At 37.3% G+C, this 22,602-nt stretch overlaps 1 protein-coding gene across 1 annotated transcript in view; it reads right to left on the minus strand.

Annotated features, from left to right (window-relative positions):
* RNF103 (ring finger protein 103) overlaps positions 1-22,602 on the minus strand; it is a 66,854-nt gene that overhangs the window by 11,939 nt on the left and 32,313 nt on the right. The gene's annotated exons all lie outside the window — the stretch shown is intronic.

Genomic DNA, 22,602 nt, shown 5'->3' on the forward strand with positions numbered 1-22,602 from the left:
AAGCGACCACTCATTTAGTGCCCACAACTCCATACTCCGTCTCTCGTGGGAATGTAAAATGGTACAACCATTTTGGGAAGGTTTTGGCAACTTATTAAATGCCAAACATACACCTGACTTATGCCATTCCACTGCTAGTTAGTGGAGGTAAAGCATAGGTCTTTTACAAAGACATAAATGGCTGTTCGTGGCACCTTTATTTGTAATAGCCAAAAGCCAGAACTAGTCCAAATGTCCATCGAAAGATAAATGGATAAATCAGTTGTGATAGATCCATGCGATGGAATACAACTCAGCAATAAAAATGAACAAACCATTGATACACGGGACAACATGGATGAATCTCAAAATAATTATGCTGAAAGAAGCCAGAAATAAAAAAGAGTAGTACTGTAAGATTACATTTATATAGCATTCTAAAAAATGCAAACTAGGGCGCGTGGGTGGCTCAGTGGGTTAAGCGGCTGCCTTCGGCTCAGGTCATGATCTCAGGGTCCTGGGATCGAGTCCCGCGTCGGGCTCTCTGCTCAGCAGGGAGCCTGCTTTCCTCTCTCTCTGCCTGCCTCTCCATCTACTTGTGATTTCTCTCTGTCAAATAAATAAATAAAAATCTTAAAAAAAAAATAAAAAATGCAAACTAGTCTATAGTGACAGAAAGTAGCTCAGTGGTTGCTAGGGGATGGGTTAGTTTAGGAAGAGGCAGGAAGGACAGACTACAGAGACACATAAGGAAGCTTTTGGAGGTGATAGATATTCTCTTAATTGTGGTGTTGGTTTCACAGATTTATACAATGTTAAATGGATACTTTCAATACGCGTAGTTTATGTCAATCATACTTAAATAAAGTTTTAAAAATAGCAGTACAGGTTATTGTAAAAATTAAAATCCCATTCTTAGTTCCTCAGGGGAAAAGTTCTCAAAGGACCTTATAATTAAGCTATTATAATTATAAGGACACCTGGGTGGCTCAGTTGTTTAAGTGTGTGCCTTCCTCTCAGGTCATGATCCCTGAGTCCTGGGATCAAGCTCAGTGGGGAGTCTGCTTCTCTTTCTCCCTTTCCCTGCTCATGTCCTCTCTCTTACTCTCTTTCTCAAATAGATAAATAAAATCTCTAAAAATATATAAGTATACATAGTGTGAACCGTTTGAGATCTTTTCTTTCAGAGAATATGCTTTTATATATTTTTACTTAGTTGGGATCATATTACATGTATTGTTTTGCAATCTCCTTGTTTTAAAAATGATTTTATTGATTTATTTTACAGAGACACATCGAGAGAGGGAACACAAGCAGGAGGAGTGGGAGAAGGAGAAGCAGGCCTCCCACTGAGCAGGAAGCCCTGTGGGGGGCTCCATCCCAGGATTCCAGGACCTTGACCCCACCAGAAGTCAGATGCCCAAAGACAGAGCCACCCACGTGCCACTACAATCTCTTTTTAAAAAAATATTTTACATAGATTTTCATTGCCGTTAATATTTATAGCTAAGGAATTCTGTGGCAGGAATGCACTAAATTTTTTAAATCATTTCACTATTGTATGAGGTCAAGTGGTTTCCAAATTTTCCTTATTAAATAATAAATGTAGACATAGTTTAAATTTTAAAAATACAACCAATGTTCTCCATATAGGTTGCACAGTTTTGAACTACCAACAGTGTATGAGAGCATCCTATTCCCTAAATCCTTGCTAACAATAAATGTTAATAAATATTTTGCACTTTTGCCAATCTGAGGCTATAAAATATTGTTTTTAATTTTCATTTCTAGGATTACTAGTCTAGGTGAGCATCTTTTTGTATATTTATTAGCTATCTGAAATTCTGTTAATTCTTTTATCCTTTGCCCATTTTCCATTGAATTATTTTCCTTCTTTCCTCCTTTTTTTTTTAATGTGAAGTAACTCTTTGAAAATGAGAAATCTGCAGGCATTTTATTTAAGATCTTATTTATTTGACAGACAGAGATCACAGGTAGGCAGAGAGAGAGGAAGGGAAGCAGGCTCCCTGCTGAGCAGAGAGCCCAAGGTGGGGCTCAATCCCAGGATCACGACCTGAAGGCAGAGGCTTTAACCCGCTGAGCCACCCGGGCGCCCCTGCAGACATGTTTTTAAAGTTTCCTTCACCATATCACTCCTCTACTTTTTCTTTCTTTTTGAATGAACTATAAGGCAGCAAATTTTCATGTAGAAAGATACTGAACTTCCATTGATTCAACAATATTTATCAAATGCCTACTATGGGTCAAACATTCTATAGGCTCTAGGAAAACTAGAGTGAACAAAAAAGAGCCTCATACAATCTGGTGAGGACAGGTATTAAAAATGGTGATCCATAAAATTAAGTGAATTACTACAAATGCACAAAATTCTGACCCTAAAAAGAACACGATGGTTAGTGAGTCATCCCTGAAGGTCATATACAAGGGAGCCTTGAAGGGTGAGCCAGCAGAGGTATGAGAAATATCCAGTACAAAAGAAACAGCATGTGCCCAAGAGCCTTCCCGGGTCTGGGGGTGGGTTTTGGGCCACAGGCACTTCAGTTCCTAAAGCTGTACTTGTTTTAAAGCTGGTTATCAAGGGTGGAGAGGCCAAGGAGAGTGTGGAGGAAGGCTGGACTGGGCATGTGGCATCTAACTGAAATGCAGAGTCCATAGCTACTCATAGAGCCCTGTAAAACACCAGTGCAGTTTTCCTCAGTGACTAAAAGGGCACCGTGCATCTTCCACACATTTTCCAGGCTCCACCCTCGAAGCAACATACCCTCTACTTGTGTCCTGATATTGCTTTGGCACTAGACTAAACTGGCTACAGCTATAGTTTGTCCTTCATGCATGGACCTCAGGAAGCATGCACCAGATCCTCCCACCTGCTAAGACTCACATCTGAGTGGGTGGGAAGAACTAAGTGAGCAGGCATTCTAGCTCTCTGCTCCTGCCAAACACAGCAAGTGTTTAACAGGATCACACTCCCTTGCCATATGTTCACAAAGACGTTTATTCACACACAATTTCAAAGGTTTTATGTGCATTCTCCTGATCCCTGAAAAATATTATAAATAGATGCATATCCCTCACTTGAAAGGTACTGCAATGCCTGAGGCTTTAAATATTTCCCTGAAAAAAAATTTCCCTGAACAAAAAATAGAAAGGACTGTTTTTCCTCCATACCCCAGTTTGTCCTTGCTCATTTCTGCAGTATTTCCCGTCTTACAGAGCATTGTAGCTCACAACTGCTCCCCATTCACCAGGTAGGCTGTTAAATGAAATGTTTTGGGCAAGAAAATCACAACCCAATTCCTAGCAGGAATTTTGGCCTAATAAAACCAAAATACACTTCGTTTTATATAACAGATGAATTCTGAAAATGTTAGATGTAAACTGAACTATAGAAAATTGAATTCCTTTCCATGCCTTATATAATAATTTGGGGATGGATCTATCTAAATTTCTGGCTAATCTTCAGATCTCAGGGGTTCCTAGCCACAGCTTATGACTTGAGAGAAGGCTAAGAAAGACCTTGAGTCATCTGCTGATTTCCAGCATTCCTCCACCAACCCTGCAATTACCCTGTACTGGTTCCGCAGGGCTGCTCTAACAGAGTGCACCAAAACAGGTGGTTTAGAACAACAGAAATTCATTCTCTCACTGTTCTGGAGACTAGAAATTCAAAATCAAGGTGTCAGTAGAGCCATGCTTCCTCTGAGACTATGGATAGAATTTGTCCTTTCCTTTCCCTAGGTTCTGCTGACGGCTATCAATCAGTGGCATTCCTTGGCTTGTAGGTGCATTACTCCAATCTCTGCTTCTGTCATTACCTGGTGTTTATATGAGTCAGCTTGGGCTGTCATAACAGGATACCATAAATTGGACAGCTTAAACAACAGAAATTTATTTTCTCACAGCTCTGGAGGCTGGAAGTCCAAGATAAGTACGAGCATGGTCAGGTTCTAGAGAGAGATCTCTTCCTGGTTTGGACTTCTTGCCATGTCCTTACATGGTAGAGAGAGCAAGTTGTGGTATCTCCCTCTCTAATGAGGGTACTAAGCTCATCATGAGGTCCCTACCCTCATAATCTCATCTAAACCTAATTATCTCCTAAAGGTTCCATCTCCAAATGCCAACACATTGGGCACAAATGCATTTTTAAGGATGACACAATTCAGTCAATAGCAATGTTCCCTCTGTGTCTCTCTTCCTCTTCTTATAACTAAACCAGCCACATTACGGACCCGTCCAAATCCACCAGGACCTTGTCCTAACTAATTATATCTACAATGATCCTATTTCCAGATAAGATCACATTCTGAGATACTGGAGGTTAGGACTTCAACATCTTTTGAAAAGGTACAAATTCATTTATACATGAATTCTCAACTTTGGAGAAGAGAGAAGGGGATAGAGGATGGGTGGAAAATGTTTAGCTGAATCCTTTCAAAATAGACTTCCATCTTCCCTGAGTGGCCCAAAAGTAGGGACAGTTTCCACTTGGAAGGGGTAAGTAGATATCTGAGGCCTAACTCTAGCCTGAAAGATGTACTTTCCCTAGGAAATTATAGTAATTACTATGGCCACCACATATTGCCCTCTAAAGTAACATCTCCACCATTAATATTCTCATGGGAGACTCAGGTGACTTTTCTTACTTCCACACAGCATAGCGGAGACAAAGCCTGAACTTTGGCAGATCCAGTTGGAATATTTAAGTGATACTTTACAAAGTTGCCAAAAACAGTATCAGAATATCAGAATTGAAAGAGTAGCATGTGACTCACACATTCAACATGATGCTAGGCTGAATATTCTGAAAAACTAGCTACAAACACAGAGTCTTGTTAAAATATAACCAGAACTATTTTATGTGCATGGTTGATCTCCAAAAAATTAAGAGAAATTGGTAATATCTGCCAATAACAGAAACTTAGAACCTTGTGTTTGTGTTTTAAAAAATTCTATGTAGCTTATAGATGGTAAAGTACACAGATCTTAAGTGTATGATCTGTTGAGTTTTTCTGTTGAATTTTTACATATGTATATATAAAATTTTTTACATATGTATATGTAAAACTACATAGTAGTAAGACTACTATACTAAGACTACTATGTAGTCTTACTACTATGTAGTTTTACATATACTACTATGTAGATCAACATTTAAAACTTTTAAATCAACATTTAAAAATTTTACTACATATGTAAAAATTTTTACATATGTATTTACATACATATTTATATATAAATTTTTACATATGTATATGTAAAACTACATAGTAGTAAGACTAATAGTAGTCTTTGGAAACATTTGGAAACATTTTGGAAATGTTTTAAAGTAAGACTACTTACTCCTATGTAGTTTTACATAACTACTATGTAGATCAACATTTAAAACATTTCAAAAATCTTAGAAGGCTCTATCATGCTTATTTCCAGTCAGTACCCACCAAAGATAATCATTATTCTGACTTGTATCTCCATAGATTAGTTTTCTCTCTTCTTGATGTCACATAATGAAATCAAATAGTACGCTTGGCTTTCATGTCACATAATGAAATCAAATAGTATGCTTGGTTTTAATGATTGGGCAGAGGAATAGGAGGCAAGGCTTTAAAGGATGGGAAATGGTAAAGCAAAATTGAGACTCCCTGAAGAGAAGAGCCTTCCAGACTCCACTCCCAGTAAAAGGACAGACTATGGAGAGAAATCTATCTGCTGACAAAGAGGGGTAAGAAGAAAATGTTTGTTTCAGGCCACATATCTGGTGAAAAAATAAAATTAAAAGGCTTCCTTAAGAAACCGTAATTATAAGGCTGCTTTTCTGTGGGTTTAAATAAACAGTACTTCCTTTGTGTTGCAAATCCTAGGCCTAGATATTAAATTAAACTGTTCCTAATTTTAATTAATTAAACTGTTCCTAATTTAAACTGTTGAAAACTTTATGGGGACCTAACTGTTAACTTGTAATTGTATAATCTGCTAAACTATCATTCCAAAATGGGGGCAAAATAAAGACATCTTTAAGAGTAAAAATGGTTAGAAACAGACCAAAAAAGTCCACAAATGGACAGATCAACAATAAACAAAAACCTGAAGAATGTGCTTTACAGATAATAGTGTTGGTCTTAAAAGGAAGGCCTTAGATACAAGAAAAAATGATAACAAATAATTTAGTGAATACTGTGGTCAATCTGAAAAGAGTTGATTGAATAAACAATAATAATATTGAATTTGGGGAGATTAAAAGGGTAAAACTAAGTCATTCCACAACAATAATGTGAAATAAATGGGTGGGAAGTCATTGGAATTAAAATGATCACAGGGGAGTCACACATCTTCCCTTATTTCCCCATAACAATGAGATAATGAAAACAAGATAAAATTTAATATTCTTTGGGAAGGAGTAAAGATATTGAATAATTTTAAATATAATGTAAATTTGTTAGAATTTAAGGATAATCACTAAAATAAAAGCAGTATTTCCAAAACAGTAGAAAAATGGAATTAAGAATATTAATCTAGGGCCGCCTGGTGGCTCAGTCAGTTAAGTGGCTGCCTTCAGCTCAAGTCATGATCCAAGGGTCCTGGAATCAAGACCAAGGGCAGGCTCCCTGCTCAGCAAGGAGTATGCTTTTCCTCTCCCTCTTACTCTGTCCTTCCCTGCACTTGTGCTCTCTCTCACTCTCTCTTAAATAAATAAAAAAAAAATCTTTTTTTAAAAAAAGAATATTAATCTAAATAAGGTAGAGGGATGCCTGGGTGGCTCAGTCAGTTAAGTGTCCTACTTTGGCTCAGGTCATGATCTCGGATTCTTGGGACTGAGCTCCACATCAGGCTCCCTGCTCACTAGGAAGTCTGTTTCTCCCTCTCCCTCCACCCTTCCTCACACTCATGCATTCTCAGTCTCTCTCTCAGGTAATTAAAATCCTTTTAAATAAATAAGGTAGAAAAGGAGACAGAAAAGTTGGGAAAAGTAGGAGGCACAAAAGACAATGATAGAAATAAAGACATATCAGTATTCATAATGAAACGCTCTAAACTCACCATTGAAAAGAGATTCCAGACTAGGTTTTTTTTTACATTTAGGTTTAAGCTACTTAAAAGGGACACAAATGCAACATAAAATTTTTAAAAAATGGAAGAAAGACCTACACAAACATATTTATCAAGCAATTATGAACCCAAACAAAGCTGTTATAGCTATATTATTTTATGGCAAAATAGCTTTTTATGTACAAAGAAGTTTATAATGTACAAATTTCAATCCACCAGGAAGCTAATCATATTATCTTTATTTAAAAAAAAAAGAGGGGCAGAGGGAGAAGCAGACTCTCCACTGAGCAAGGATCCCAACATGGGGCTCTATCCCAGGATCCTGGGATCATGATCTGAGCTGAAGGCAGTTAAACCGACTGAGCCACCCAGGCACCCCAAGAACTGACAATTTCAAAGAGAAATACATAAACCCACTATCTTAGGAGTAAATCTGAACTTTTTTTTTCAATAAGTGATAGATCAGGAAGACAATCATTTGATAAAGACAGAGAAGACATAAAAAGACATGAATTGGTAATCTAATTGTCATATTTTGTATACAACAGACAGAACAAGTTATCGGCATAGCAAATGTTTAACAAAGTTGACTGTGTACTAGAATATAAGACAAATGAAGAAGTCATCCTGATACACCCCACTATATGACCACATTTAAACTGGGTTAAAAATCAATGACAAAAAACAAAATTTAAATTATTTTTGAAATGTGAAAATATTTTTCCAAATAATTCATAAGTCAAAGAATAGATCTTAATGGAAATTGGGGAGCCTGACTCCTACCACACCTGGTAGTCACAGGACAACCTTTCCTCTCCCCACTGGGATGGTGTTAGAGGAGACCTAATAGAGACTCAAGACTTTCACTATCACCCTGTGATACTGAGATGACCCTAACCATAGTGTGGTGGAGAACTGGAACTCTCATCTCTACTTAGCATTTAGGAGGAATGCTTCTCAGTGTCCCTGGCTGGCTCAGATGGAAGAGTATGTGACTTTTGATCTCAGGCTCATGAGTTCAAGACCCATGTGGGGTGTAGAAATTACTTAAATAAATAAAATTGTTTTAAAAAACTAAAAAAAAAAAAATAAAAAGAGGAACACCTCTCATGTCTCACTGAAGGCTAAGTAGGGAACTTGGACTTCTACCTTCACTTGCAGGTAATGAGGTGGTGCCTCCACTTTTCCTACCAAAACAGCTGCAGAAAAGAACAGCAGAAACAGGTTTAAATAAGATGCAGTATCTCAGAACTTAATGGGAAATGTCCAGGTTTCAAGTGAAAATCACTCATCATACCAAGAATCAGGATGATCTCAAACTAAATGAAAAAACAAAATCAATATATGCTTTACTAAGTTGAACAGTGTCTCCCAAAAATTCATGTCCCCTGGAAACTTTGAGTTTTACCTTATTTGAAAATAGGGTCTTAAAAAAAATAGGGTCTTTGCACATAAATTAAATTGAGTAAAGATTATATGGGATTAAGTTGGGTCTTAAATACAATAAAGATGATGTCCTTTAAGAAGAGAGAAATTTGGGGACGCCTGGGTGGCTCAGTTGGTTAAGCAGCTGCCTTCGGCTCAGGTCATGATCCCAGCGTCCTGGAATTGAGTCCCACATCAGGCTCCTTGCTCCGCAGGGAGCCTGCTTCTCCCTCTCCCTCTGACTCTGCCTTCCACTCTGTCTGCCTGTGCTCGCTCTCGCTCTCTCTCTGACAAATAAATAAATAAAATCTTTAAAAAAAAAAAAAAGAAGAGAGAAATTTGGACACAGGCACATAGTAGAGAAAACCATGTGGAGACAGAGGCATAGACAGGAGTGGGTATCTGTAAGTCAAGAAACACAGAAGATTGAACTATCAAAAGCTAGAGGAAGCAAAAGCTTGAAGAGGCAAGTCCTTCAGAGAAAGTATGGCTCTGCCAAAAACCTGGATTTCACTTTAATTTCTAGCCTGAAGAAATATGAGAGAATAAATGTCTGTTGTTTTAAGCCGCCTAGTTGTAGTCATTTGTTGTGGCAGCCCCAATAAACTTAATATAGATGCTAAGAATGAAATAACAAAAATTTTCAAATTACTTAATAAAGATTAAATTCCATGAGTTTTTAAATGCTTCAACAAGTGACTTAAAACATGACTAAAACAAATAATTAAAAATCTCAGGAAAAAAGGAACACACAAAGAAGAACCAAAGGGAAATTTTAGAATTAAAAAACACAATAACTAAAATTAAAACATTCATTTGGTAGGCTCAACATCACAATGGAGAAGACAGAAGAAAGAATCAGTGAAATGGAAGATAGAACAATAAGCCAGTACCCAATCTGAATGACAGAAAATAAATGGAAAAAGAATAAATAGTACCTCAGAGACCTGTGGGACTGTAACAAAAGATAAAGTATTTATGTCATCAGATTAATGGAAGAAAAGAAATCTATAGGACTGAAAAAGTACTTAAGGAAATAATGGCCAAGGAAAATAAAAGAAATAATTACTGAAAATTCCAAATTGGCAAGGAACATAAACCTGCAGATTTGAGAGACTGAGCAAACCCCAAAAAAGATAAAAAGAAATATACTTTAAGATGAATGGTAGATTCAACTTTTGAAAATGAAAAACATCTCAAAAGCAGCCAAAGAAAAATGGCATCTTAACTATCTGGGATAAACAATTCAAATGGCAGTGGATCTCTTATCAATCCACGGGAGACAGAAGGAAGTAGCACAATATTTTTCAAGTACTAGAAGAAAAGAATCATCAGAAGATAATATTCTTCAGAATGAAGGGGAAATGAAGACATTTTCAAGTTGAAGGAAAACTAAAAGAATGTGTCCCCAGAAAACTATCTTAAAAGAAAAGATAGTTACTTTTTTTTTTTTTTTTAAGATTTTACTTATTTTTTTGAGAGAGAGAGAAAAAAAGAGAGCAAGTGAGCACACGAGGTGGGGGCAGAGGGAGAGGGAGAAGTAGACTCACCTGCAAAGCAAGTTGGATGCAGGGCTGGACACAGGGCTTGATCCCAGCATACTGAGATCATGAACTGAGCTGAAGACAGATGTGGTGGTTTTTTTTTTTAAGATTTTTTTTTTTTTTTTAAATTTGAGAGAGAGACAGAGAACATGAGTGAGGAGAAGGTCAGAGAGAGAAACAGACTCCCCGTGGAGCTGGGAGCCCGATGCGGGACTCGATCCTGGGACTCCGGGATCATGACCTGAGCTGAAGGCACTCGTCCAACCAACTGAGCCACCCAGGCATCCCTGAAGACAGATGTTTAACTGGCTGAGCCACTCAGGTGCCTCAAGAAAAGATATTTTCTAAACAGGAATGAAACAATAAAAGAAGGAATCTAAGAACATTAGGGAGCAAAAAAGAACAGATTAGGCAAAAATATGGATTGAATACAATGGGCTTTTGCTCTCCTTTTGAATACAATGGGCTTTTGCTCTCCTTTTGTATGGTGACAAATTTCTAAACTGTGTTCAGTGATTGAAGCAAAAATTGTAATATTGCCTAATGTGATTCTAAATAAAGGTAGAAGAAATACTTAAGATAATTATATTATAAATGGGGGAAGGAAAAGAGATCTAAAGAGAAATAAGGTTTTTTTTTTAAAAGATTTTATTTATTTATTTGATAGTGAGAAAGAGAAAGAGAGCACACACACAAGTAGGGGGAGCAGCAAGCAGAGGGAGAAGCAGGTCTCCCACCGAGCAGGGATCCTGATGCGGGACTTAATCCCAGGACCCTGGGATCATGACCTGAGCCAAAGGCAGATGCTTAACCAACTGAGCCACCCAGGCGCCCCAAGAAATAAGGTTTTTATACTTCACTTGAACTGGTAAAATGGTGACACTGGTAGACTGTGATAAGTTATATACATATAATGTAATACCTAGAGCAACCACTAAAAAACTATACAAAGAAGTACACTAAAAAATACCATAGAGATATTGGCCATCAGGGAAATGAACATCAAAACCAAGTGAGATGACTTCAAACACACTTGAATGGGTATAATTAAAAAACAAAAGACAAAGTGTTATTGAGGATACAAAGAATTGGATCTCTCATACGCTGACAGTGGGAATGTAAAATGATGCAGTTTGGCAGTTCCATAAGAGGTATGATACCATATGATTTAGCAATTCTACTACAGAAACATATATATCAAAATGAAAATATATGTCCACATAAGAACTTGTACACAGATATTCATAGCGGCATTGTTCATAATAGTCAAAAAGTAGAATTAACCCAAATGTCCATCAACTGGCAAATGGATACATAAAATATATTATCCATGTAATCAAATATTATTTGGTCATAAAAAAGGAATGAAATACTGATTCATGCTACAATGTGGATGAAAAATTGAAAACACTATATTAAGTCCAAAGGACACATAATTTTGCATAGAATAAGCAAATCCATAGTGAGAGAACATAGATCAGTGGTTTCCAGGAAATGGGAAAAAGGCAGAATGGAATGTGATTGCTAATAGGTATGGGCATTCTTTTTGGAGTGATGAAAGTGTTCTGGAATTATATAGTGGTGATGGTTGCACAACTTTGTGAATGTAGTAAAAGTTATTGAATTGTACATATGGAGATGAAAAGTACAACATAGAAAATAGAGTGAATAATATTGTAATAATGTATGGTGACAAATGATAACTACGCTTACTGTGGTGAGCATTAAGTACTGTGAAGATTTTTAAATGAACGAATCATGTAGTATATGAATTCTGTTTCAGTACAGCAGTTTTTTAAAAAAACAATATAGATATATCAAAATGGAATTCTAAAAAAAAATGTTCAAGTAATCCATAGGAGAGGAAAAGAAAACAGAGAGAACAAACAAAATAAAAACAATCACACTTAGTCTGAGCATATTGAGAATTATATTAAATGTCATGGTCTAAATACAATTAAAAGAGATTGATAGAAAGGATTAAAAAATATAATTATATGTTAGTACAATAAACTCAGTTCAAATAAAATGATATAGGCAGAATGAAAGTAAAGAATGGCAAAGTTATTTCATGCAAACATTAATCAAAAGAAAGCACGAGTGGCTAAATTATCAGAAAATTTACACCTAAGATCAAATAAATTCACCAGAAACAAAGATGTACACTATACCATGATAAAAGTGTCAATCCACCAAGAATACATGGCAATCCCAAATGTGTACACACCAACAACAGAAGTGAAAAAAATGGGAAATAAAAATTGATAGAACAGAAATAAAGAAACAGACAAATACACAATTAGAGTTTGAGATTTCAATACTACTGTCTCAACAACTGATAGAACAACTAAGAAAATCATCAAGGACCTCATGATGAAAAACATCATCAACCAACTGGATAGGATCTAAATGACATATATAGAACACTCTACACACAACAGAATGCATACTCTTTTCAAGTGTCTACAGACCACATATCAAGGGAGACAATATCATGGGCCATAAAATAAATCTCAAGAAATTTAAAATAAGTTAAGTCATACCAAGTATGTTCTCTAGCAACAGTGGAATCGAACAAGAAATCAATAACAGAAAAATTCTCCAAACACATTGAAACTAAACAATACACTTCTAAATAATTAATGGAACAAAGAGAAAGTTTCAAGAGAAATTTAAAAATGCATTTGAACAGAATGAAAATGAAAATACAACATATTAGTTTGTCTGGGTGGCTCAGTCATTAAGAGTCTACCTTCAGCTCATGTCATGACCTCCAGGTCCTGGAATCAAGACCCACATTGTGCTCCCATCTCAGTGAGGAGTCTGTGTCTCCCTCCTCTTCTGCCTCTCCCCCTGCTTGTGTTCTCTCTGTCTCTTGCCCTCTCTCAAATGAATAAATAAAATCATTAATAAAAGAAAAGAAAATACAACATATCAATGTTTGTGGGACATAGCTAAATCATTATTGAAAGGAAAATTTATTGCATTAAATGTACCATTAGAAAAGAAGAAAAGTTTTAGATCAATAATCTAAGTTTCCACCTTGAGAATATTAAAAAAGAAGAGCTAAGTAAACCTAAAGCAGAAGGAGGGACAAAATAAAAAGCAGAAATCAATGAAATTGAAAATAGGCAATAGAAGAAATTAATGAAACAGATCCATTTTCTTTGAAAATACAAACAAAATTGACAGACTTCTAGAAAAAAAGACGTAAAAATAAAAAAAAAGAGAGAACACAAATGACCAATATCAGGAATGAAGTAGAATATCAATACAGGACTTACAGACACCAAAGAGCTAATAAGGGATGAAATGGACAATTTCCAGAAAAAAAAATGTTACCACAACTCACCTAACATGAAATGGATAATATGATAGATAGTATTGAAGATAGAATGATGGATAATATTCAATTAAGGAAACTGAATCATAATTTAAAAACAATTACCAAATAAATACAAAAAATCTATATAAAAGGATTTTCCCCAAAAAAGATATTTCTGGGCTCAGATGGATAAACTGGAGAATTCTATTGAATGTTTGAAGAATAATTAGTGCAGAGATTGATGCATAAATACAGACAGTAAACTGATGGTTGCCAAGAGTGGCAAAATGAATGAAAGGGAATGGGAGGTTCAGGCTTCCAGTTGTAGAATGAATAATTCATGAGGATGAAAGGTACAGCATAGGGAATATAGTTAACGGTACTGTAATAGTGGTGTAAGGTGACAGATGGTAGCTACACTTGTGGTGAGCATAGGATGATGAATAGAGTTGTGAATCACTATGTTATATGCCTGAAACTAATGTAAACATTGGTTGTCAACTATACTTCAATTTAAAAAAGGAAACAAGAAAAAAAGAAATAATAATTAACACCAACTAGGGGGAGGAGTCAAGATGGCGGAGAAGTAGCAAGCTGAGACTGCTTCAGCTAGCCGGAGATCAGCTAGATAGCTTATCTAAAGATTGCAAACACCTGAAAATCCATCGGCAGATCGAAGAGAAGAAGAACAGCAATTCTGGAAACAGAAAAACAACCACTTTCTGAAAGGTAGGACCGGCGGAGAAGTGAATCCAAAGCGACGGGAAGATAGACCCCGGGGGGAGGGGCCGGCTCCCGGCAAGCGGCGGAGCAACCGCGCACAAAATCAGGACTTTTAAAAGTCTGTTCCGCTGAGGGACATCGCTCCAGAGGCTAAACCGGGGCGAAGCCCACGCGGGGTCAGCGTGGCCTCAGGTCCCGCAGGGTCACAGAAGGATCGGGGGTGTCTGAGTGTCGCAGAGCTTGCGGGTATTGGAACGGGAAAGCCGGCTACAGAGACAGAGCTGACAGTAAGCTCGCAGCTCCGTGTTACCTTGAACCGGTCGCAGGCTCGGTGAGCTCGGAGCGCGGCCGGAGGTCAGGCAGACGGGAGTAACTGGGCGCTGTTCTCTGAGGGCGCACTGAGGAGTGGGGCCCTGGGCTCTTGGCTCCTCCCGGCCGGAGACCAGGAGGCCGCCATTTGTATTCCCGTCCTCTGGAACTCTACGGAAAGCACTCAGGGAACAAAAGCTCCTGAAAGCAAACCCGAGCGGATTACTCACCCCGGCCCCCGGTAAGGGCGGTGTAATTCCGCCTGGGGCAAAGACACTTGAGAATCACTACAACAGGACCCTCCCCCAGAAGATCAACAAGAAATCCAGCCGAGACCAAGTTCACCTACCAAGGAGTGCGGTTTCAATACCAAGGAGAGCAGCAGAATTCCAGAGGAGGAGAAAGCCAAGCACGGAACTCATGGCTTTTTTCCTGTGATTTTTTTTAGTCTTGCAGTTAATTTAATTTTTTCTTTTTCATTTTTTTTTTTCTCGCCTTTGGGTAAAATTTTTTTTTAACTGTTACCTTTTTCTTTTTTAACGATTTTTTACTAGTTTATCTAATATATATATATATATTTTTTTTTTACATTTTTCTTAGGTGTTTTCTTTTTTTAAAAATTCTTTTCTTTTCTTTTTTTTTTTTCTTTTTCTTTTCTTTTTGTTTTTTTTTCTTTCTTCCTTTTTGAACCTCTTTTTATCCCCTTTCTCCCCACTCACGATTTTGGATCTCTTCTAATTTGGTTAAAGCATATTTTCCTGGGGTTGTTGCCACCCTTTTAGTATTTTACTTGCCCCTTCATTTACTCTTATCTGGACAAAATGACAAGACGTAAAAATTCAACACAAAAAAAAAGAACAAGAGGCAGTACCGAAGGCTAGGGACCTAATCAATACAGACATCGGTAATATGTCAGATCTAGAGTTCAGAATGACAATTCTCAAGGTTCTAGCCGGGCTCGAAAAAGGCATGGAAGATATTAGAGAAACCCTCTCGAGAGATATAAAAGCCCTTTCTGGAGAAATAAAAGAACTAAAATCTAACCAAGTTGAAATCAAAAAAGCTATTAATGAGGTGCAATCAAAAATGGAGGCTCTAACTGCTAGGATAAATGAGGCAGAAGAAAGAATTAGTGATATAGAAGACCAAATGACAGAGAATAAAGAAGCTGAGCAAAAGAGGGACAAACAGCTACTGGACCACGAGGGGAGAATTCGAGAGATAAGTGACACCATAAGACGAAACAACATTAGAATAATTGGGATTCCAGAAGAAGAAGAAAGTGAGAGGGGAGCAGAAGGTATACTGGAGAGAATTATTGAGGAGAATTTCCCCAATATGGCAAAGGGAACGAGCATCAAAATTCAGGAGGTTCAGAGAATGCCCCTCAAAATCAATAAGAATAGGCCCACACCCCGTCACCTAATAGTAAAATTTACAAGTCTCAATGACAAAGAGAAAATCCTGAAAGCAGCCCGGGAAAAGAAGTCTGTAACATACAATGGTAAAAATATTAGATTGGCAGCTGACTTATCCACAGAGACCTGGCAGGCCAGAAAGAGCTGGCATGATATTTTCAGAGCACTAAACGAGAAAAACATGCAGCCAAGAATACTATACCCAGCTAGGCTATCATTGAAAATTGAAGGAGAGATTAAAAGCTTCCAGGACAAACAACAACTGAAAGAATTTGCAAATACCAAACCAGCTCTACAGGAAATATTGAAAGGGGTCCTCTAAGCAAAGAGAGAGACTACAAGTGGTAGATCAGAAAGGAACAGAGACCATATACAGTAACAGTCACCTTACAGGCAATACAATGGCACTAAATTCATATCTCTCAATAGTTACCCTGAATGTGAATGGGCTAAATGCCCCTGTCAAAAGACACAGGGTATCAGAATGGATAAAAAAACAAAACCCATCTATATGTTGCCTCCAAGAAACACATTTTAAGCCTGAAGACACCTCCAGATTTAAAGTGAGGGGGTGGAAAAGAATTTACCATGCTAATGGACATCAGAAGAAAGCAGGAGTGGCAATCCTTAGATCAGATCAATTAGATTTTAAGCCAAAGACTATAATAAGAGATGAGGAAGGACACTATATCATACTCAAAGGGTCTGTCCAACAAGAAGATCTAACAATTTTAAATATCTATGCCCCCAATGTGGGAGCAGCCAACTATATAAACCAATTAATAACAAAATCAAAGAAACACATCAACAATAATACAATAATAGTAGGGGACTTTAACACTCCCCTCACTGAAATGGACAGGTCATCCAAGCAAAAGATCAGCAAGGAAATAAAGGCCTTAAATGACACACTGGACCAGATGGACATCACAGATATATTCAGAATATTTCATCCCAAAGCAACAGAATACACATTCTTCTCTAGTGCACATGGAACATTCTCCAGAATAGATCACATCCTCGGTCCTAAATCAGGACTCAACCAGTATCAAAAGATTGGGATCATTCCCTGCATATTTTCAGACCACAATGCTCTAAAGCTAGAACTCAACCACAAAAGGAAGTTTGGAAAGAACCCAAATACATGGAGACTAAACAGTATCCTTCTAAAGAATGAATGGGTCAACCGGGAAATTAAAGAAGAATTGAAAAAAATCATAGAAACAAATGATAATGAAAATACAACGGTTCAAAATCTGTGGGACACAACAAAGGCAGTCCTGAGAGGAAAATATATAGCGGTACAAGCCTTTCTCAAGAAACAAGAAAGGTCTCAGGTACACAACCTAACCCTACACCTAAAGGAGCTGGAGAAAGAACAAGAAAGAAACCCTAAGCCCAGCAGGAGAAGAGAAATCATAAAGATCAGAGCAGAAATCAATGAAATAGAAACCAAAAAAACAATAGAACAAATCAACGAAACTAGGAGCTGGTTCTTTGAAAGAATTAATAAAATTGATAAACCCCTGGCCCGACTTATCAAAAAGAAAAGAGAAAGGACCCAAATAAATAAAATCATGAATGAAAGAGGAGAGATCACAACTAACACCAAAGAAATACAAACTATTATAAGAACATACTATGAGCAACTCTACGGCAATAAATTTGACAATCTGGAAGAAATGGTTGCATTCCTAGAAACATATAAACTACCACAACTGAACCAGGAAGAAATAGAAAGCCTGAACAGACCCATAACCAGTAAGGAGATTGAAACAGTCATTAAAAATCTCCAAACAAACAAAAGCCCAGGGCCAGACGGCTTCCCAGGGGAATTCTACCAAACATTTAAAGAATAACTAATTCCTATTCTCCTGAAACTGTTCCAAAAAATAGAAATGGAAGGAAAACTTCCAAACTCATTTTATGAGGCCAGCATCACCTTGATCCCAAAACCAGACAAGGATCCCACCAAAAAAGAGAGCTATAGACCGATATCCTTGATGAACACAGATGCGAAAATACTCAACAAAATACTAGCCAATAGGATTCAACAGTACATTAAAAAGATTATTCACCACGACCAAGTGGGATTTATTCCAGGGCTGCAAGGTTGGTTCAACATCCGCAAATCAGTCAATGTGATACAACATATCAATAAAAGAAAGAACAAGAACCATATGATACTCTCAATAGATGCTGAAAAAGCATTTGACAAAGTACAACATCCCTTCCTGATCAAAACTCTTCAAAGTGTAGGGATAGAGGGCACATACCTCAATATCATCAAAGCCATCTACGAAAAACCCACCGCAAATATCATTCTCAATGGAGAAAAACTGAAAGCTTTTCCGCTAAGGTCAGGAACACGGCAGGGATGTCCATTATCACCACTGCTATTCAACATCGTACTAGAGGTCCTAGCCTCAGCAATCAGACAACAAAAGGAAATTAAAGGCATCCAAATCGGCAAAGAAGAAGTCAAATTATCACTCTTCGCAGATGATATGATACTCTATGTGGAAAACCCAAAAGACTCCACTCCAAAACTGCTAGGAATTCAGTAAAGTGTCAGGATATAAAATCAATGCACAGAAATCAGTTGCATTTCTCTACACCAACAGCAAGACAGAAGAAAGAGATATTAAGGAGTCAATCCCATTTACAATTGCATCCAAAACTATAAGATACCTAGGAATAAACCTAACCAAAGAGACACAGAATCTATACTCAGAAAACTATAAAGTACTCATGAAAGAAATTGAGGAAGACACAAAGAAATGGAAAAATGTTCCATGCTCCTGGATTGGAAGAATAAATATTGTGAAAATGTCTATGCTACCTAAAGCAATCTACACATTTAATGCAATTCCTATCAAAGTACCATCCATCTTTTTCAAAGAAATGGAACAAATAATTCTAAAATTTATATGGAACCAGAAAAGACCTCGAATAGCCAAAGGGATATTGAAAAAGAAAGCCAACGTTGGTGGCATCACAATTCCGGACTTCAAGCTCTATTACAAAGCTGTCATCATCAAGACAGCATGGTACTGGCACAAAAACAGACATATAGATCAATGGAACAGAATAGAGAGCCCAGAAATAGACCCTCAAATCTATGGTCATCTAATCTTCGACAAAGCAGGAAAGAATGTCCAATGGAAAAAAGACAGCCTTTTCAATAAATGGTGCTGGGAAAATTGGACAGCCACATGCAGAAAAATGAAATTGGACCATTTCCTTACACCACACACAAAAATAGACTCAAAATGGATGAAGGACCTCAATGTGCGAAAGGAATCCATCAAAATCCTTGAGGAGAACACGGGCAGCAACCTCTTCCTAGGAACAACGCAAAAGGCAAGGGAAGCAAGGGAAAAAATGAACTACTGGGATTTCATCAAGATCAAAAGCTTTTGCACAGCAAAGGAAACAGTTAACAAAATCAAAAGACAACTGACAGAATGGGAGAAGATATTTGCAAACGACATATCAGATAAAGGACTAGTGTCCAGAATCTATAAAGAACTTAGCAAACTCAACACCCAAAGAACAAATAATCCAATCAAGAAATGGGCAGAAGACATGAACAGACATTTCTGCAAAGAAGACATCCAGATGGCCAACAGACACATGAAAAAGTGCTCCATATCACTCGGCATCAGGGAAATACAAATCAAAACCACAATGAGATATCACCTCACACCAGTCAGAATGGCTAAAATCAACAAGTCAGGAAATGACAGATGCTGGCGAGGATGCGGAGAAAGGGGAACCCTCCTACACTGTTGGTGGGAATGCAAGCTGGTGCAGCCACTCTGGAAAACAGCATGGAGGTTCCTCAAAATGTTGAAAATAGAACTGCCCTATGACCCAGCAATTGCACTATTGGGTATTTACCCTAAAGATACAAACATAGTGATCTAAAGGGGCACGTGCACCCGAATGTTTATAGCAGCAATGTCCACAATAGCCAAGCTATGGAAAGAACCTAGATGTCCATCAACAGATGAATGGATCAAGAAGATGTGGTATATATACACAATGGAATACTATGCAGCCATCAAAAGAAATGAAATCTTGCCATTTGCGACAACATGGATGGAACTAGAGCGTATCATGCTTAGCGAAATAAGTCAAGCAGAGAAAGACAACTATCATATGATCTCCCTGATATGAGGAAGTGGTGATGCAACATGGAGGCTTAAGTGGGTAGAAGAATAAATGAAACAAGATGGGATTGGGAGGGAGACAAACCATAAGTGACTCTTAATCTCACAAAACAAACTGAGGGTTGCCGGGGGGAGGGGGTTTGGGAGAAGGGGGTGGGATTATGGACATTGGGGAGGGTATGTGATTTGGTGTGTGCTGTGAAGTGTGTAAACCTGGTGATTCACAGACCTGTACCCCTGGGGATAAAAATATATGTTTATAAAAAATAAAAATTAAAAAAAAAATAATTAACACCAACTATACACAAGCTCTCCTAGAAAATAGAAGAGGAGCAAATGTCCCAGTTCATTTTATGCAGGTAGTATTATCCTCATACCAAAACCAGACCAAAAAAAAAAGTATAAAATAAGAAAACTAGTGATCAATATCTCCCATGAATATAAACACAAAAACTCTTAACAAAATACAGCAAAGATAATGCAGTAATATGTAAGAAGATTAAACACCATGACTGAGGGGCTTATTCCAAAGTTGGGGGGGTGCTGGTTCAGTATTTGAAAATTAATCAGTATAATCTACTGTAACAGGCTAAAGAAGAAAAAAAAAATCACATGACCATATCACTCAATGCAGAAAAAAAATTTTGACAAAGTTCAATATCCATTTGTGACGAAATAAATAAATAAACATTCAAAAAATAGTAGCAGGGGAAATTCTTCAACTTGATAAAAATCATTTACAAAAACCCCTGCAGCTAAAATTAAATTTACTTTTAAAAAGGTTTTATTAATTTATTTGAGAGAGAAACAGAGTGCATGAGCATGGGGAGGGGTAGAGAGAGACGGACAAGCAGACTCCTGGCTGAACATAGAACTTGGCATGGGGCTTGAGCCCAGGAACCTGAGTTCATGACCTGAGCGAAAGTCTGAAGCTTAACCAAGTGAGCCACCCAGGCATCCTACTAACATTAAATTTAATGGTGAAAGATTGAATACTTTCCCCTGAGACTGTGTTATCCACTTTCACCACTCTTATTCAATTTAGTGCTGAAAAGTTTTAACCACTGTAATAATATAAGAAAAACAAATTAGAGGCAATCAAATCAGAAAGGGAGAAATTAAACTGTTATTTACAGATGACATAATTGCTTATGTAGAAATTTCAAGAAATCTACCAAAAACCTTTAAAGAACTAAAAGAGATTTCAGTAAGGTCACAGAGTAAAAGACAAATGTACAAAAAATATTTTACATGATATTTCTTTTTTTTTTTTAAAGATTTTATTTATTTATTTGAGAGAGAGACAGTGAGAGAGAGCATGAGCAAGGAGAAGGTCAGAGGGAGAAGCAGACTCCCCGTGGAGCTGGGAGCCCGATGCGGGACTCGATCCCGGAACTCCGGGATCATGACCTGAGCCGAAGGCAGTCGTCCAATCAGCTGAGCCACCCAGGCGTCCCACATGATATTTCTATATACTAGTGATGAACATATGGATACCAAAATTAAAAATACAATGCCATTTACAATCACTCAAAAAATGAAATACTTAGGTTTAAATCTAACAAAACATGTATAGGACTTGCATGCTGAAAATTAGATAACACGGACAGAATCATGAAAGAATCAAAGATCTAAATAAAATGGAGATGCATACAATGTTCACAGATTGGAAACACAATGTGGTAAAGATATCAGTGCTGTCCACATAAATATACAGGTTTAACACAATTCTTGCCTTGAAAAAAGCTAACTACAAAAATACATTCTTTTTGTATACAATCAACAATTAAAGAACAAAATTTTTTGGCCCTAGCAACTTCTTACTAGGTATGTCTCTTGGGGCAAGGGAAACAAAAGCAAAACTAATCTGCTGGGATTATGTTAAAAAAAAAAATCTGCACAGAAAGGAAACAATCAACAAAACTAAAAGGCAACCTACAGAATGGGAGAAGATATTTTCAAATGATATGTCTGATAAGGGCTTAGTATTCAAAGTATATAACCTTATAAAACTCAACACCTAAAAAGTAAATAATCCAATTGAAAAATGGGCAAAAGACATGAATAGACATTTTTCCAAAGAAGACATACAGATGGCCAACAGACACATGAAAATATGCTCACCATCACTCATTATCAGGAAAATACAAATCAAAACTATAATCAGGTGTCACCTCACACCTGTTATAAGGGCTAATGTCAACAACACAAGAAGCAGCAGGGGTTGGTGAGGATGTGGAGAAAGGAGAACCCTCCTGCACTGTTGGTGGGAAGGCAAACTGGTGCAGCCATTCTGGAAAACAAGGTGGAGTTGCCTTGAAAAGTTAAAAGTAGAACTACCTTACAATCCAGTAATTGAACTACTAGGTATTTACCCAAAGAATACAAAAATACTAATTCAAAGGGATACATGCACCCCAATGTTTATAGCAGCATTATCTACCCTAGCCAAATTGTGCAAAGAGCCTAACTGTCCACTGACTGATGAATGAACAAAGGAGATGTGGCATATAGATACAATGGAGTATTACTCAACAATAAAAAAAAATGAAATCTTGCCATTGACAATGACGTGGGATGGAGCAAGACAGCATTATGTTAAATGAAATAAGTCACTCAAGGAAAGACAAATACCATAT

This window comes from Mustela lutreola, chromosome 9 (genome assembly GCF_030435805.1).
Source record: "Mustela lutreola isolate mMusLut2 chromosome 9, mMusLut2.pri, whole genome shotgun sequence".
Taxonomy (NCBI): domain Eukaryota; kingdom Metazoa; phylum Chordata; class Mammalia; order Carnivora; family Mustelidae; genus Mustela; species Mustela lutreola.